The sequence below is a fragment of the Onychostoma macrolepis genome, chromosome 25, assembly GCF_012432095.1.
Source record: "Onychostoma macrolepis isolate SWU-2019 chromosome 25, ASM1243209v1, whole genome shotgun sequence".
In the NCBI taxonomy this organism is placed as follows: domain Eukaryota; kingdom Metazoa; phylum Chordata; class Actinopteri; order Cypriniformes; family Cyprinidae; genus Onychostoma; species Onychostoma macrolepis.
Window position 1 is genome coordinate 18,695,319 of NC_081179.1, and position 19,739 is coordinate 18,715,057.

The 19,739-nt window shown below is 39.1% G+C and overlaps 1 protein-coding gene across 4 annotated transcripts in view; it reads left to right on the forward strand.

The window, feature by feature from the left end:
• Positions 1–19,739, forward strand: part of LOC131534873 (zinc finger protein 469) — a 281,478-nt gene that overhangs the window by 213,825 nt on the left and 47,914 nt on the right. For all 4 annotated transcript variants that reach the window (XM_058767980.1, XM_058767979.1, XM_058767982.1 and 1 more), the window contains one exon: positions 15,844–16,018. The gene's annotated coding sequence lies outside the window, so the exon portion shown is untranslated. The remainder of the gene's footprint in view (positions 1–15,843; positions 16,019–19,739) is intronic.

The following is a 19,739-nucleotide window of genomic DNA, read 5'->3' on the forward strand; positions in this document are numbered from 1 at the left end:
CTAAAATTGAAACTGAAAATATAAAAATAAAAGCTAATTAAAAATATAATAGTATATAAAAAAATACTAAAATAACACTAGTTTAAGAGTTTTCTGCAATCTGTAGTAGTTTAGAAATCAAGGCAATAGAGACCTGGGCGTGTTAGACCCTTCAGTGGAGTCCTGAATGAAATCAACTCTCACCTTTGAAGTCAACCTTTGAATCAGAGAATTGATTTTTTTTTTTTTTTTTTTAAATGGACTCCCTGCTCTACTGGTTAGTACATGGTGCAATGCTAAAATTTCATTACAAAACCAAGTTTAAATATACTTAAAGCAGTTATTAATGGCTGAATTAATTGCAGACATTCGTAGCTCAAGCAGATTTGGGTTTGATTCCCAGTGAGATTAAGCTATGATTATGCAGTTTAAACAAGGATTATGTAAAAGCATTATGTTAGTGCTCTGAGTCAACAGGACAAATGTTAACCTGAGTCTTCTTTCCTGCCAATGACGTTGCCTTTATCTCCTAACAGATCTGATTGATTACAGCTCTTATCTTGCTCTTTGAAGATGTTCTAAAACCTACATGCATTTTCATCGTCTCCACTGTGTTCATTCATAGTACGGATCATTTACCATAATAAGATAAAAATTATAGTACATTTTGCCACAGTAAAATGGTTTTCAACATGATGTTGACATCTTTGTGTGCATAAATTTAACCTAACAATAAGTTCTATCATTTGTACATGCAAATGAATTTTATTAAAATTTTCTTCTGTAAGGAAGGTCAAAAATTTAAGTGTAGCACCGTTTTTATTAAAAAAAAAGAAGAAGCTGCAATTATGGGATATTGAAATATTTGCAGTTTTTGCAGTTTATAACAAAATTGATTATTTGTTTACACCATCTGTCAAGAAAGTAATTTAGAGTAATTAGTGATTGGAGTGATTAGTCACATGACATTTACAGTTCATTTAATTGGCTCAAAAACTTCTAATAAAAGACGGAAGATGTCAACCAAGAAACTGCCATTGAGGTTTCAAACCATTAATACCCAAAGTCTCCAAGTAAAATGACAAAGAGAGATTTTCTCTCTGGAGTCTGTACTAAGTCAATGTCTATTGAGGATTCAACTGAAATGAACTATAAAACAATATTTTGTTCGCAGTAATGGGAGAGCTGAAATGAAAGTCGATGACACAACAAATCACATTCTCCAACTCTAAATATTTTCAAATGATTTTGATCGCTTGTGAACGTTTAAGTCAGAAACCAAATTATTGTTTTGGCAGAGGGTGAGATACAGATGAATAGATAGTTGAACAAGTCTGCGGGCCATCTGTAAAATATTATCTACAGAATGACAGGACTCTGCAAATTTAGCATGAACAAATGCTTTACTGTTTTCAAACCTCAGCTGATATAAGCCTAAGTGGACAAATGCAAAATCTTCTAGGTCACATCTAGCATGCGAGTCAGCACAAATATCTTTAGAAGATGTTTTTAGAAGTCTAATGCTTAATATGTCTCTCCAACGGACCAAAAAATGGGAACATCTCTCCATGCAATTTTGTGGGATGTGCATCTGAAAAATTACAGCTTTACCACCAAAGAGAGACAGACTGGGAAAAAAAAAAAAAAAAACCTGTGGCCTCAAATTTTGTTAGATGGCAAGTTAGATATCCTGTCTTTAAGATGTGGGGCCATATATTCCAGACTTTGGTTTGATTTCATGGAAATGTAGATCAATTGAAATCATTTTGGTGAAAAGGGGGAAGAAAAGTATATAATAACACGGTTGCCAGCGCTGATTCACCTCTAATTTCATGTTCCTGTTTAAAAGACAAAGTTCTGTTGGTTGCAGTTAGAGTTGCGGGTGAGAGACTTAATCCAACGAGAGACCCAAACATGACGTCACAGCCCTGCTATGGGGTCCGCGAGTGGAGGACGGATCCAGAAAAAATATGCTACGAGTTGATGGAGCACCAGTGAAAATACGAAGGGCAATTGGAAAATTCTTGTTACATTCGTTTATCACGGGCAGATGGATGGACAGCTCGGGGTCTGGCCTGAAACCGTGCTGACGGGGCAGAAGAATAGACGCTCTCGCCAGTTCGTTCAACATGGTGCAGACATTTCAAAATGCATTTTTTGGGGCTATTTAACATGGAACATAGAGCGATTTTGGCGAAAAAAGGAAACTTTTGTCCTCACAGGTACAAAAAATAAACCTAAACCACCGTTTAAGGGGGTAAATCACCCCAAAAATGACACAATTCTGTTATTATTTCCTCATCCTAAAGTCGTTCCAAACCCAACTGCTGTTATTTTTTGCCGTTGAAAACAAAAGACGAATTTTTGAAGGAACGAGCGGGATCTGGAGACTCTTTAAAATCGTCGAGCTGATATCCTCAAAAATGATTGATGTGGCATATTCTGTCTCTTTTGTCCTTTCAATACCATATTTATTCGAAACGTTTTCTGAGAAAACATCACATGCTGTATCAGTCAGGATGGATCGTGTCAGGCCAAGCAGTGGATTCAATTATTACTTACTTTAGCCAATTGATTCTCAACACTGCTCGCATTCATGCTTTCATTACGGGCCAGTGTAGGAGAAACAACAGCAAATAGTTCTTTCTGAACTACAGCAGTGGCATCTGCCTCTAAATTCAACCGTAAACAAGTTAACTGCAAGTTACAATGTGAGGATAAGTGAGCCTCATGTTCTGAGGAAGTATTTGTAAAAACAATCAATAATAATGAAATGTTTCATCAATTTTAAATCTAGATCTCATAAGATTAGAAGCAATGAAATAAACAGTATACTTTTTGAAAGGAGCATTTCAGTCGAAATGAACGTTGGATGCGATGTCTGATTTGAACTCAGATGATTCAGTGAATCTGTTGTTCACAAGTCCAGTCTAAATGATTCAGTGAAGCTCGACAGTCTCTGTCTTCTACTGTGTTCCACTCTAGAAAGAATGTCCTATGGGTTTGGGACAACTTTAGGGTTGTTACTTTAAATAATGATAGAATTGAACTTTTTTGGTGAACTTTCCATGTGTTTTTAAGCTAAGAAAAGGGTACACGAGTCTCCTAACCGAACATGTTAATGGGTTCCTTGTGTGATAACCGCACAAGGATGCATTGCAAAGTGATAAGGTGTAAAACATGATTGCGTTTAACCGGCTTAACGTTGAAGCATGATGTCATGATGCGAACTGTCAGCCGAGATTTTAGCATAATCACGGTTCGAGTATTTTGAAGAGAGCCGTAATGGTGGTGAACAGGATGTGTTGTGTAACCTTCAAAAAGACCAGTGTTCATCTCTCTTTCTCTCTCTCTTGGTCGCAATCGTTCTCCTCCCTTTCATCCCGAGCCAAAGAAAGTCTTTGGACATGTAAGATGAAGGGGGAGAAGAGGGGAAAAAAAGGGGAATAGCTTCTACAGGAATATGGCTTGTATTAATCTAGAAATATTGCTTTACCTCATCTGAACCAAATTATAGAGTTTGAACTCTGTGTCCTTTAAGGACGGGCAGACAGCCGCATTCGGCCCATCTGGGCAAGGATGTGCTGGTCCACTGAAACTGTCGCCGGAGAGCGTGGAAAACCTGCAGCACTGCTTTGGGGTGTTCTGGAATTTTCTCCCTCTTTGGAAAGGATCAAAGTCAAAGAAGATAAAGTTTTTGTTGTTGTCGTTTCACGTGGCCTTAAGGGTAGTGTTACTTGGGCATTTTCCAGATGATTTCAGAAAGTTCTTTACATGTAAATCATATCTGCCATCACTCTTCCTGTTGTCCCGCTAGAGGCGTAATTATAACCCAATCAAATGAGGGCATCGTTGTTATGAGCGAACTAAGCAATTACACAAGACATCAGTTATTTATTATGACATCTGAAAGTGCGGTTGGGTGAATCACACAAAAATGTCATATCTCATTCAAAATCATTCATTCTTTCCTTCATTCATTCATTTTTTCCTTCCTTCATTCATTCACATTACTGTAATAAAAAAAATAAATAAAATAAATGCAGTTATTTATTAAGTTACCATAAATTAAAGGAAGTACTACAAGGACTCTAATGGCATTTATTCACATATGTATTACATTATCAAACTTGGCTGCCTTGCTTCCAGGACACTCCTGGAAAAGGGATTTTAATCTCAGTAAGTCTTTTCCTGGTTAAATGAAGGTAATAATAATTATAAAATATGTATTAAATGAGATGGTGTTATCTATGGAGTTATCTAATAAAATATGCCGTAATTTGCATGAATTTCAAAAAATCCAAACATTGGATGAAACCAGGTTAAAAAATCTTTTCATTTTGTTGGCATATTAGAATTGATGTTTTTTACAGATAGGATATTAAATACTGTATATCCTTTTATCACAAAAAAAAAAAAAAAAAAAATCAGTGATATATATAAATCAGGTAAATAAATAAAAAAATACATTTCAAATAATCAGGACGAACCCTTCAGTAAAAGCCTTCAGAGTATGGTTCGGAATAAAACTGTAAAGTTTTAAGTGTTACTGAAATGGCGATTTCTTGCTCAGTACGTGAGAAAAAACTCATTTTGGGAAAACAGTCTTTAAAGATGTGTTGTAATTTAAATCTATTGACATAAATACATCAAGTGCAATAAAATAAACACTTAAATATCTATCTTGAATGTTATTTTTCCACTACTCTAAACGACTTAGGAAAGTTATAACAGGAAAATCTCAAAATTAATTAGTGCTTGAAAAAAACAACAAAAAAACAATGGTCTTGCCTGTAGGGCCGTAAAAGGCTTAATTTTCTTTAAATATATATATATATTTATGATTACTTCAGTTATTTAATTTGGGGGTGAAATTTGACACAGGCCTGCTTTCTTGACAGGTTTCGTGAGATTCACCCGGTCATTAAATCCTACTTTTACACAGAACTTCCAATTTTAAATTTATAAGCTGTTCCACAAATTATGTAATGGAGAATAATATAATGGCTTGACAGAGAAGCTGTGGAATTTAAGGTGTGGTTTAAGGCCTTTCTTGCTCGATGGAAAGTTAAAGAGCTTTCTGTCTTCGCAAATATGAGGTGTCGCGTTCGCACATGCCACGAAAGAGATATGAGTCTCGAACTGACCTTTCCTTTGCCTCCAGTGCCCGTGAGAAATGAATGTCTTTTAAAATGAAGGCTTGACTTATGATAACTCAAGGCCACGTTTGATGAATTTCACTCTACAGACGTGGTGCCCCCTGGGAGAAACGAGAGCGTGTCTCCATACGGGACAATTCAGAGAGAACACGAGCGGTTTTATGCACAAACTGGCATTATTTGTACGTCTCTTGTTCCCATTCAAAAGACAGGGCACTAAATATACTCTCCGATGCCTTCCCAGGCTCCTCTGGGCTTTGGCAGGGCAGCCACCGCATGGGCCTTTGGCCAATGACATTGCCTCCGACCTCTTCAGAAAGTATTTTTAAGGTCAATTACAGGGTGCAGTGACTTCAGATGCCGGATTGCAGCTTAAAGGTCTCATATTAAAGGTTTATGTGGATGACGAGGTAAAGCTGCCGGCAGTAACCCACAGACCATTGTTACCACATACCCACACACAGACCTACTGGAGGCGGTGTGTGTGAGTTCATACACATCCTGTATGAGTTTGGGAGTTCACATCTATATGGTTTGTGTAGATTTTGGGAGGCAAGATGCCTGTTTGATGATGCCACAACAAATCTGTCAATCACCAGGTGTGATGTCACAGTGTATACATCGACCACACTTCAAGTTCACTAAATAAATCATATTATTAACTAAATCGTGAACATACAGTATGTGTTCTTAATGCATATCAGTTGTCTTGTCTATAAGCTCAAGCCCATTTCTTTTCAAACCCGCTGGCTTGTGAATGCATTTTTCGCGCATATATATTTGGGTGTGTATACTGTATGTACTTGTCTGTCATACAGCCCTCTTGTGAAGGCACTCTTGATTTGACTGCAGTGGGTGTGGTGGTACTCAAAAACCTACTGTGTGTCTATTATTTCCGTGGGCTCTAATAAATCCAAAAAGTCTTGAAACGGATCCAATGGTTAACACGCTTCTGGCTTGTTTGCTCCCGAATCCTTTTCTTTCTCTTTGCATTTTTAGGCCACACGCACACATCTGCAGTTTACAGAGCTAAGATTAGCAGCTGTTACAAGCCCAAAATAAGAACCCAACTATTTAAAATTATCCTGAAATCTAAAGTAGTAATAGTTTTATACTGATGACGCAGCCTAGTCTCCATTAAACGAGACTGAGTTTAAGAATGCATCGCTGATCGTATTTATTGTCACGGATAGTTAGTAAAGAGAAAAAAAAAAAAATGTATGGATGTGTTTTGTACTTGTGCACATCCAAACAGATTCCTATCTAGCAATGCAATAACGTTAGAGACCGACAATCACCTGTCACCGACAATCCAGTGCACTTGGTAAGGAATAGTTCACCCAAAATTTAAAATCGTCATAATTTACTGCTTGAAGGTCAAAGCACAGCAGAAAAGTAGGTTAAAGTTGAAATGTTACAATGCTTGACCTGCATGCTCTATTGATATCGCTGTACCTTGATAGCCTGACTACGTCAGACTTCGTACTTCCGCTCAATTTCAGTTCGCTTCTGTACTCAGTCTCATAAAGCAAACCATCTCCCAGATTATCTCCGGCTCCGCAGCAGTCGGCCAACCAACGAACAGAGGGCGGGCTGAGAGCCGTGACGTAGACGCTAAGCGCCGAATTTAAGATTGTAGTTTAGATGAGGGAAATCTAAAACGACAGCGGACATGGAGACACGGGATGCTATTCGCTCTGTTGTGGAGAATATTCCCGGCATTTGCCAGCTGAAGCCCGAACAAGAAGAGTGTTTGGTTCACATTTTGAATGGAGGTGATGCTGTGGCCCTGCTCCCGACAGGTTTTGGGAAAAGTTTAATTTATTAACTGTTACCGATCGTCAGCGAGAAACTGGGGAGGCCAAAGTCCGGCAAGGCGATAATTGTGGATGTGTAGATTTACTTCACATAATCTGCAAAAGTCCTTCACAGCCATCTTCACTCCGGTATTTCGCTCGATGGTTTTGTTTTTGCCGCATACCTGTGTTTACAGCGGAAGTTCGAGGCGGCTGAGCCGGAGCATAACATACATCATAACCAAACGTTATGTGATTGGCTTACGGGTACACCAATGAGCGCCCCCCACGAGAAAGTAAAAGCTTGTCAATTATGCCCTTCCAGACTCTGTCTACGAAGCAAAGCGAAGTAGCAGAGTTTGGTATTACCAGGCTAGTACCTTGATGCCTTTTTGGAAATTGGAAACATTGGCCTTCAGACTTGCGTTAATAAATTAGATCCAGTTTTCTATATATATCATTTTTAATTTGCATATGAAGGGGGGAATGGAGGACTTTGGGCTAATGCATTAGCAAGGTTTTCTAAAATCAAAATTAGGCTTTTGTAACTTCACTCCATGTGTATTAGATGTACGCTAGAGTTCTAAAAATGGACAAAAATGTTCTTAACAGATATGCATTAAAAATGAAGACTAATTATGCACTCATGGGCATGTCCAAATTGTCAACCAATCAAACGCTCTCTGGAATGAGAATGTCCCTGATAGGCCAGGCCGCTGATTAGCCATTAGCAAATCATGGTTCCAATCTGTGACCAACTCACCTAACTATTCATATGAAAATTAATTATAATCTCCAATGTTGTAGTCATTAATAGAGATGAGTATTATAACAGACCGCAATGTGTTTCACTATGAACACCTTTATATACAAGCTTCATAGAAAGTGTTTGGAATCTAGTGTTTGGAATCTGCTCTTATTCGAGTCATGCATGAGTGAAAATTTCCAATAATGTGATGGAATTATGGGTAGTGAAGAGAGTGGGTCTGTCTCTTCTCAGCATTATTGACATTATGGTTTGGTTAAGTCTAATATCCACACTGCTGAGACTAAACTGATCCTGTATGGAAATAGTGCCGTGTGTGCGCTCTGGAGTGAGTTTGCTGTGGGGTGAGGTGACTGTGAAAACGCCAATGTAGACAGGAGTTAAAAGAAACCCTGAACTGTTGTAAATAGCAGCAGAATGCAAGATGGTCTGTCATGAATGGGCTCTTTTAGAGGGGGTAATGTTGACTCAACACCCTTCCCTAACTCTCTTTCTCTCTCTCAATCTCACCAACTCTGTACAATATGCTAACATGTAAATGACCCCAGAAAACACTGTACTGTTGTTAATGGAAATGCCCTGGTGAAATTTAAATGATGCATGTCAAGAAGTCCAGTGGTTTATACCCTCTCATACTGTAATAAATGAAAATCCACAGTAATCTCTCTAATAAAGCAAAATGCATGGCTTATTAACTTTAAAACTGATTTTACTTGGACTGTAGCAATAATGTTAAAATGCATTTGGTTTGCATCAGCTCTTGCCAAAACAAGCTGGGCATTTTTGGCACCAGCCAAACCAAATCATTACTGTGTATTAGAGGTCCTGGTTTTCCACTTGAATGTGTTACCTTTGAGCAAAAGTGACATTAAACTGAAGTGTCAGAGTTCTATTAATGTGAGAAAATAAAATGTGGTCAACTGCTTTCAATAAATTGTGCAGAATTATTGCACCTACAATTCAGCTGCAAAAACTTCAACGATTCAAAAGAAAGTCCAGGTATTGTATAATTGCGGTGCATGAGGACTGTTTGTTTTATCATTTCAAACTTTAGCTGGAGACCAAGGTGGAATTTGAGGGTTAGTTTCTACAGTAAATGCACAGGATCATTCTCTTTTCCAACTTCCTTGCTATTTTTTTCAAACCGACACACCCACACATGGGCTTCTAGAATGTCAATAATGAATTGGCTTCACTTTTCCATGTTTATTCATTTGGATTAAATGGGGCATGCGTGTATAATTTATTGTGAAGGTACTGTATTCTTAAAAAATCTTAGGAAAGAAAAATAAGACTCTTGTAGCTTTTTCTTGTAGATTTCAGAGATTGTTCTGCTTTACAAAAGAAAATAAAGTGTGCACTTTAATGGTTGGTCAAACAAGCTAGTTTATATGATAAAGTTATAACTCAAACTCAAAAAAATATATTTTGCATTTTTATTATAGTTAGTTTAAGAAGAAAAGCCGTTGGTGATAAAATGATTGGATTTGGGATTTATTTAGAGTTCATTGTATGAATAACTTCGTCAGGCCATTTGCTATTCACTCTTATTTGCGTGGGGTTTGGTAGCTGGAGATGGAGGGAGTATCGAGTGATCCAGCTAGCAAGTCCATGTGTGGGGTGCTGGCATCAGAAAGTAAACTCAAACACACTTGATGTTACTGGCGCAGGCAGCTGTGTGAGGTTGGATGGACCTCAAGGGTAAGTTCCCCAGAGGGATGGGAGGAGATGTGGTAAGATGTTTAGGTAATTACACTGCAAGACAATTAATTAGTTAGGGTCTCCAGCCGTGCACCAGGACAACTCCAGCAGACCTAATTATGTCAGGCCAGCAAGTATTTGAGGCAGGGGGCAACTCCCTGAGACCATGGCAACCCACCATAACATGGTTAACAATGTTGAGTAAGGGTCGGACAGACAGTTTGTTCCTTTGGATACCAAAACAGCTGTTCATCTCTGACACTAATTATGGTTGTGCAAGAGTCACATTAACCAAATGCATGAAAAGTTATTCATTTTGGCTTAAATTTTAAGAGTGTGTCTGAGTTCTGCACATTGGAATTCGTAATTTTGTTTCAAATTGTTTGTCATCCAGAATTTGTACTTGGAACTTGGCATAGTCCTGTTGGCGTAGATGATGTTATGGACAATAGAGTTTTGAGAGATCTTGGATATTGTGACACTCTGGCTTTAGAGTGGCGTTTATACAAGCTTTTAAGGCAGCTAGTGTAATACTGTCAGGATGGGCTCAACGGTTCTTATACTTGTGAAACCCCATTTTGAACTGTAGATTATATATAGGAATTTCAAAGAATATCTGCCAGCAAAGTCTTACTGTGTATCTGAGACTCCAGACTGGTATCTGCAGAAGATCTTGACTGGTCGTACTCATAATCTTTCTCTCATATCAGGGTCTCGGATGAAGTCATGACTGTCCCGTTAGAGTCATCTGTGCAGTGAGTAATGGCCTGCTGAGAGAGATTCTTTTCTCCTGACGTTGTACTGGTTACAACTTGTATTGATTTGAGGCTACTGACAACCTAGATCAGATTTGTTTAGAGGGCAAATATCAGAGACACTTTTTCCTTCCCTGCAAGGCAGAAGTACCTACTACTGACAATGGTTGTGGGTTTGCTTGTTGGAATCTCCAACAACTTTTGTTTAATTTCTAAAGCCTGGAAGACTAATGCGATTTTAAGGAATAATCAAGTAATGTGCTGCATTCTTTTAAGAAGCCTGGCAACACTTTTAACAGTGGTTTTGGTATGTGAGCGCCACACTTAAAGCTGCAGTCCGTAACTTTTTTTGGTTAAAAATTATCTGAAAACAATATTGGAGCAAGTACATAACCAGCCAGTGTTCAAAACTATCGCCTCACTTTAGCCCGATTCACAACAGTTAGCTTATAATAATGTTTTCTAATTTGAGTGGTACGGGTAGGTTTTCGCAGGAAATTCGAGCATGCTGCTGCATCATTACATCACGTCTGTAAACATAAAGACGTTGTCCCAGCTTTTAGGCTATCGCATGTGAGGATCCTGCAGGTGGCGGATCATTTACAGCCTTTTCTCACAGCAGCTATCGTTTTGATGGCGGATTGTAATCCTGAAAGTATTGTGTGTTTATGAAACACATGTGAATGAAATTAAATTATTCCAGTTTTAAATGTTCTTCTGATTACAGATAGCCTGGGATTACACAAGATTTGTATTTTAAAGAAAACCAGTTCGAAGGGAGCATAGTTTGCTTTTTGGGTAAAAAGAATTTCTTAATATGAAATTCGAATGGCATGACAATTAGATATTAGACTGTACAGAAATTGAAATCTACGCACTATACTCATAGTCACGCAATGCTGATGTTGTTCATTTCAGAATAAAGTATAACAATAATAATAATCATTTGCACGGTTTGATGTGATATGAGCTAACCAATCTATAGATTAAATCACCATTGGTAGCACGATTTATGTTAATGCTTTTTTCCTCAGTTGGGCAGAACAAACGTAGCAGACTTGTTACTTACTTGTTCAGATGACAATATCTGGTGAAAATTCTTATTTGGGTCAAATATCTGTGATTGCGAAGTACAGTAAATACCCACACTGATGCGTGACTGACTGCCACACATTCACCTCAAAACATTAGATTCATCCACGCTGGAGCCATGCCGACTCACAACCCAACGCAAGCAAAATAATTACGCAAGTAACTGCAATTCCAGGTTTTCAAACAGAGATGGCGACAAAGAGGCAAAACTTACGGACTGCAGCTTTAAGATACCTTGCTAAAACCAGGTTCAAACTGTTTGTTTTTGGCCACAGTGTTGCTGACCAAGACACATTTCAGGGATCATAATTTCAGGGTCTTGTCGTAGGCCAAAATCGGCAGTCTTAAGACCAAAGTATTCTTCACTTTTTACACTTACGCTAGCATTTGTGTACAGTGTGCATGACGCAAATTCTGTCATAAAAGTACACACACAACCTGATTTTTGTAACCAGGCGTACTTTGTACACGCAGGTCACACATGCGGATGGAATTTTTTTTGCACTAATCAGTTGTTCCACAAGGTGGCAACACTGGCCTGGCCGCTGTTTCACAATAGAAAAAAAACTAAAGAGACGGAACAACAACAACAAAATAGTGGAGACTGAAACAATAGCAGATGGCATTTTTATTGTCCATAATTTCTGGAGAAAAATAACAGCATACTTTGGACAAAAGATGAGGCTTTATAGAGCACGTGTCGACCACCTGCGTTTGCGCACACTGTCAAATGGAGTATACTTTGAAAGTTTGCGCGTTCGACTGTACACATACACTAGCATATGTGTAAAAAAAAAATTAAAATTAAAAAATTAAACTTATACTTTGGCCTTTAGACTACCTATGTACTTCTTTCAAACAAGTACCGTATTGTCCCGAATATAAGACGACCCTGATTATAAGACGACCCACCTTTTTCCAGATGTACCTTTTGGAAAAAGGCTTTTTGAAAACCAAAACTTTTCTCTCTCTCTCTCTGTAAAACATTTTTTCTTAAATTATTTTCAAACTGCATATTTTTCCTATTTTAATTTTTGTTTTGAAAGTATGGTAAATACTGGTAAAATGTACCAAAAATGACATTGAAAATATACACTTTTTGATATACCATTGAAATAACAGGTAGCCCATATGAATTATATAACATTTAAGCTCTCCATCTCAATTTTCAATTGTATTATCAGTAGAAGTGAAATCTTATTGTAGTCTTCAAATCTGGGTACTGTCTTATGTTTTAAAATCACTTACAGAGGAAGTTTGTTCCCATCAGGCTAACATGACAGTCACGACATATTACATATTTCATGGCACACTCGTTTTATGCGTTTTTGGCGCCACCTATTGTTGTGGGTGTATTACTGACATGTCAAAGTCTAGACCCCGAATATAAGACGACCGCGTTTTTTCAGATGTATTTCCAAGAAAAAAACATTGTCTTATATTCGGGTCAATGCGGTAATTACTTTTAGACAATTGGCATTACTGAAAATTTGGCACTGCAGTTTTGCAGTATGACTGCTCCAACAAGTTTCAACCAGACAACTGGGACCAGAGTTTTGGCATGTGTATCGTACAGTCTGACATAAAAGACCCTTGATGTCGCACAGTGTGTCACGGCTTTTACCAGAGATCTTACTAGAATTATATCGTACATTCCAACAAACAACAATGGTAAAGAACTGTAAAAATTGTACATTGGCTTAAGTATTTGAAATATTTTTGTCCCTTTGCATAGAATATGCCAACTTTTATCAGATATGGCCCTCGGTATTCAGCGTTGGTGACGCAGCTTTGCCAGTTCCCTGTGATGTGATGCAAAGCAATTTTCACTATATTTAGTTGCAAGCCAAGTTGCGGTTAGAGTTCACTACAGTCAAGACCAGGTCAAATAAGTGCAGCCCTTTATCCCTTACTTATTTTAAGCTAATAACTGGTCTTGGTAAAGGCTAGCGGTTAACGCTCATGGCTGGTAACTGTATGTTTATAGGTCCAACCTAACTCCAGTTTGCTCTAGAGTGACTATACTTGGTTGCATGTATAAAAGTGTCAACTAAATTACAATTTTAAATCTGTTTGTTTTGATGCGACTCCCTAAATTCTTCACACTTAACATGCCTTATCGCACTTGTTGAGCATCCTTGCAAGAGTACACATACCCTTGGAGTTCAGAAATGGGATTACTGGGTGAAATTGGCCACTCCTTCTCTACTTGGCCAGTGGCCTTCTTGACGGCAAAACCCCTCAAAATCGACACCTTGGTTATGGCTTTCCTAAGGGCATAGCTCATCCAAACAGACTATCGTAATAGTCTAACCTCTAAATGCCTCCAGAACATCCATAACTCACTATTATCTGTTTATGTGCACTTTAACAGACGCACCTTCCAGAATAACACACAGGAAATCAGTCACATGACTCACGCACTTAGAAGAGCTGGCCTAGATGCAGATAAAACAGCTGCAATTTGTTGTGCTTCCAAATGATTGGATATTTGTCACATGTGAGCCTTGCTGGACTTTCATACTTCTTTGGGGGTTTTTTTCTATTACACACTGTACACACATGCACACTGCTAGTGACCTGGCATGAGTCATGCAGCACACATGGTCAAATCATCATTCTCTTAAAAGTCAGTGGCATTAGAGGGAAAATGTCACAATTCCCCTCAATCACAGTTTATAACTGCATAAATCAACCACTAGAGTTACTGTCTGCATTTGTCTGTTTGAGAAAAACTTACCATCACTCCAGCTCTCATCAGTTAACATAATATTATACTCAAGAAGGCAGATTCCACCAAAATCAGAGCTATTAATTTGAAGACCAGATCATCAAACCTTGGAAGAATTGTTTTGCAGTGCTGAATCACTTACACTTAAGACATAATTCTGTTTATGTTTGAGACATAAATGTCTACGTAGGGTTTTCATTCAAATTATTTTAATGTATAAAAAATTCATAGCCTTTATTTTGGCCAAGACGGAGGGGGAGAGACTGTTTGGTAGTCACGTCTTTAATCTTGTTTATTTGATTTGTTTTATATTTCACTGCCAATTCTGTAACTTGCAATGCAAACTGTTTGACTGAGTGATTTTCCTACAGGATTATAGATGCACAAGCTGCTCAAGGGGTCCTCTTGTGGTGAGAAGAGGAATTGCATGCAGCATTCTTGCTGAAGTACAGTCACAAGAATTTTTATTATAAAGCTTAGTTAATTTTTCTTCCCTATTCCTCTCATCCTCCCCACGTTTATTTTTTTATTTAACTTAGTGAAATTAAATGAACTTGTATTCTCTTGACAAATTTCAACTGCCTGCCACTCTGGCTCTTGTTCGTCTCATTTAAATTTCACTGTATGTGTTTCACAGCCACAGCTATAAACAGAACACTGATAAATCTTTCAGATAATAAAACACAACATAAATCATAATTATATCTCTCCCTTCATATTGGCTCTGAATTAATGTCTCACGTTTGTTCGTAAAAGTTATACGACTTGATTTGATTTTCGTTTCCATGACAGCAATGCAAGCAAACAGTTGCATGCATTTAGGATGAAAACAGCATTTTGCAGGAACAGCCGCAGCATGGTAGCAGAACATTTGCTTTCATTTCAACCCCAGACATCATTTACATAATGGTAACTTAATTAAGATAATCCTAGAAGTTTAAACACCCACTTTAAAATAGCTCTGTAATACATCCGCACAGAAATAAGTGGGAAAAGGAGCGTCTGGTGTTTTTGGGAAAATAGTATTAAACGTTACTTTTTCTTCTTCCAGTTATGAATGCTGTCATTGATTAGTGTTTTTTTTTTTTTTTTTCCCAAGGCAAACATAATTTCTCCCATGAAAATTTTAGTATGAATAAAAAAGGTTTTGGATATGCTAAAAATATAGTCTGAACTGTCATGCTGTGCCTCAGAGTGGAGGAGTGTGAGCACACTGGCCTGGTTTGGCTCGTGCTCTCATTAGGGCGTGTATGTGTGTGTGTGTGTGTGTGTGTGTTGTGGCATCGGAGCCGGGATTGTAGGCAGACTTCATGCCCAACCCCACTTATAATTACAGACGGCATGCAGCTCTCCTAAAAAGAGTGATTTTCTTGACTGCCACAGATAACATTCGCTTTGGCAGCGACGCAAAGCGAGAGACAGATGACAAGAGGAAGAGGGGAAACTCAAAGTTGACTCATAAGTAATGCAAAATATCCTCTTTTTTGCTGCATGGAAGGGGACGTATGCGCAAATGTGTATGCGCTCTGAGCCGTGCCTTCCCATAAACCGACAGTCCGTTTGATGTGCCGTTTCCTACAGCAAGCCTTAATTAAATGAGTTCAACAACACTGATCAAAAAGTGCGTCGAGCCCCTTTATTGTGCTCCCTTCGACTGGATCTGTCATAGCCTTCTCTCTCACTGTACTGGCAGTTGCTTGTGGTTGAAGGTTTGCTTTGGCAGATCACTGGCCTTCTCTTGGCTGGGACAAACTTTGCGTCCTGCTACTGGCTGGGAGGGAGAGGAAAGCGGCGGGGAGGGAAGAGGGGAGAGGTGGAGGCGTGGTCTCCAGCTGGTAATGAAGACTTCTCTTTTCATCCTCAGAACGTAGAACTGGAGTGCCGGGACTGGGGGCTGCGCTGCTCCGTTGCACTCTCTCTCTTTCTTTCTCTCTCTCTCTATCTCTCTCTCTCTCTCTCCTCTGGGTCTAAACGTGCAGCACAGGAACTGCAGCGGCAGATATGAACCTCTCACTTCCCCAGACTTCACAAGCATGTAGGTAAGAGCCACTGCTGTCATTGTAATGCCAATGTTAATGTTATTATTGAAAGTAGACATTTGTCTGTCTGGCCGTCTGGCCGTCTGTCTGTCAGCATGGGGGGTCTGTGTCCTGACACACTGACACATAACACACACACACTCAAAATATGCACTTTTAGACAGACTTTTAAACTCTTTTCCTTAAGACTGTCAGTTTGTCTGTTATATGTCAAGATCTATAAAAATAGCCACACATTATTGACTTTGCTGATTATTATAAGCCTAGAGGAGAACTTTGCATGTCAGTGCTGAGATTTACTTTGTTAAGTATTGTTTGTATTAAGAGATGTTTTAGCTCATTTAAAGTCTAGGCTACGCAAATGTATATATGATGTATGCATTTTAGGTATGTGTGTACTTGGTACATAGGGTGTGCGATTATTTATTAGTCTGACTGTCTGTGAGTATACACACGTGTGCACACACAAACATTTGTGAGTAGAGATACACCATCAGGTGTGTGTGAATGAATTTGCTTTAGCGTTTTTACATGAGTGTGTGTTTATTTGCTGTGCTGATGGCCAGAATCTTGCTGTAGGCTTTCAAACTCATCTGTGTAAATAGAGATTCGGGGATGGAGGGGAGGGGACAGTCCGTCATCTGTCTCTCAGCCGCCTCTCTCCTTTGATCCGAGTCCTCTGGACATGTCCCTTCTCCCTGCGGCCCGCTCCAGATCCGGACCGGCCAGCTTTCATCCGCATTCTGAGGAAAATCTCTCCATCCGTGCACTCGTTCACCCCCTCCGCTCACCTCTGTGCTGAGTATCTCCTCGTCCGTCTGTACATCCTCTTCTTTTTACCTCAGAATGGCAAGTTTGACCTCTCTGTCATCTCCATCTGTCCATCACTCCACCCATCCGTTTGTCTGTCTAATCTTCTGGCCAATTCATCCCTTCAGCCCTGGGATGAATACAACAAACCACTCGCTCCCCTCTTGGGGTAATGGCTCTTTTTGAAACCTCCCCCGGAAAAATCTTAAGTGAGTTTCCATTAGTTTTTGTGCAGGGCCATGAGAATTATGGTTTCCCAAATGTTCTTCTGAATAGTGTACAGGAGCCTCGGCTAATTGAAAAAACACGTGCTGAGCGAAGGAGACGGACCTACTGTCACAAATGAACTTTCCAGAGCTGGCAGTGGAGGTGGAGAGAGAGAGGGAGAGTTTCATGGTTATGTTTGGCTGGTAAAGTTTTGGTAGTCTGACTTGAAGGACACAAGGACGTATGGACAGGGACATACATAATAAGCAGTGACAGAAGGACTCAAGCAGCAGACAGTGACGCAGGGACAAACATTTAGAGAGTTAAAGGGACGTAAGCATCAACCATAGCTGGTTCTTCCTGTCTCAGCGTCGCCTGTCTAACTGTCTTACTGACAGCAGCTGAGAGTGTCTCACTGTAGTCTGGATAATGTGTCTCCGTCAAGAAGTTCCTGTCCTGGACGGCGCAGCACAGGAAGTGGTATTTGGTTACTAAGCTCCCCTAGATACCAGTAAAAACCATAGTAAAATCTTTCTGGAGTCAGTCCGCCCATCCACACCATCAAGTACTTCCGACTTCCCAGTGGCCCCAAAGGCCAGGCCACTGAAGTGCAGAATATCCAGAGTCAATCCAGCCTATCCAGACACGGTCCAATGTCTTGCATAGGCTTATATGGGATTTGCGGTATCTTAACTGCAAAATGCCAAGCAGTCTCTTGGGCTACGTCCAACAGAGGTTCTTTGTCTCCCATTCCCATTTTACCACCTCAAGCTCTGTTTTGTAGAAATCTGCTGTCCCAAACAAAACAAGAAGGGGTCCCGTGTGCAGCAGTGTTGTTCCCCCCTGTATTCCTGGTGCATATGATTGTTTGTTTCACACATTCCTTGGTAACACTGTTACCGGGGGTCTATGGTTGGGGCCTAACAATCCAGTCTGACCTTTTGACCAGTGCCTGACAGTGTGTAACTCTAACCCTCTCCAGCGGGGATTCCTGAAGCCATCGCATGTGCACACATGCAAACACATACAAACACATTCACTCACATACAAACTTAGAGCTGTAATGGAATCAGCAGCAGAGCTCTTAACTTTAACTGCTCAGGAGATCAGCAGTTACCAATGCATCATTCCCTTAAATCACATAAAAATAGCATTCCCTATTAGAATTTGGAAAACATTAGGCTCTAATAGTATTTTATCCTCTATTAATTCAAGTGGTGAGCCCTATAAAACATCGAGTCTTGATTTAATGTGATTAGCAAACCTTCCTAAGAAACAATTTGCGGATTTGTTTTGTGTCTTGAAGGCAAGCATTATTATCATTATGATTGCTCATACTTACGGTTAGGGATTTGAACAAACTCTCAACTCTTAAGTATTAAGTTAGAAAACGTCCCAATGTAGCTCCTGCACCTTTTGTGCTGCAGACTTGAACGATACTTAAAATCGGTGTGTTGATGTTGATAGTTGGTAAAGTGGGCAAAATAATTCAATATGCTTAAGGATGGGCCTTAGTATAGACAACTGTCAAAGATACAGTGCAATTTTAATTTCCTGATGAAGCGTGATGTATTACTTGGAAGTTAATTGAATCCTGATATAGGCCTATTAAGTGTATTTTGTTTTGTAGAGGATTTTGGCAAACGTATTTGTAGTGACAGGAGATATATGGCAGAGCATGGCTACATTGCAGAAAAGCACTGGGGAAAATCTGCTTTCCAAATGTTTAAAAGGGCATTGTAATCAGGGACGTGTGTTTAGAGTAGTGTGCACATGATAAAATGACAGTTCAGGGATTTGGCCTCTTGCTAACTGTATTTGTGTGGAAGTGTGAAAGTTAGGTACTACTTAGTTTCGCTCAATTATGCCAAAGATTCCTGGTACGTTTGCAGATCATTTATGTTTAGTACTACACTTACCAGCAATTATACACACACATAAAAGAACAAAGATCTCTGTCTTGCTCACACACATACAGAAACGTACCTATATTCACTTGCAGTTTCATATGCTAGCACATAAATCAGAAATAAAAACAAAAAAAAAAACATTTAAAATTTTTTATCAGCTTAATGACTAATTAGTAACGAATTAGTAGTGTTTGTTAAGGCATTATACCTACTAATCTTTATATTTAGAGTTAAGGATTTGAATAATCTTCAAGCTTTACATATTTTTGCTAATAATTCATCTCGCGCTAAAATAAAACTTGTGAAAAAGAGCATTCCGTTTTTTTCCTAAGCATTCAGACTTACCTGGCAGACAATGAATTGTTGAAAGAGTCCCATAAATATAGACTGAAAATGGACTTGAGCCATATCTAGGCTTGAAGGTGAACTCTTTTGGGCCAACAAGTAACCACTTGCATCCATCTAGCAATGCCCTAGCATCCATGCAAAATCTGCTAGCAACTCATGATGTCAGGTTATGCTTCAGAAGGTCTGTTTTGAAAGCAGATTTGAATGTCTTGAAGATTAGGTTCGGATTAAATTATTTATTTAGACAGATAAATGAAGTACAAGTAGACGAGTGTAGTTTTGAAGTAAAGTACCAGGAGAGTGGGATGTGAAAATCAGAACCATTTGAGGTCATTTAGTTGTGCGTATATGTGTGTGTGTGTGTGTTAGTGTGCAGTGTTTTAATGGTGACTAAGAGAGTGAGGTAGACAAGATGCTATTTCTTTCTCTCAGGCACATGGCTGGGG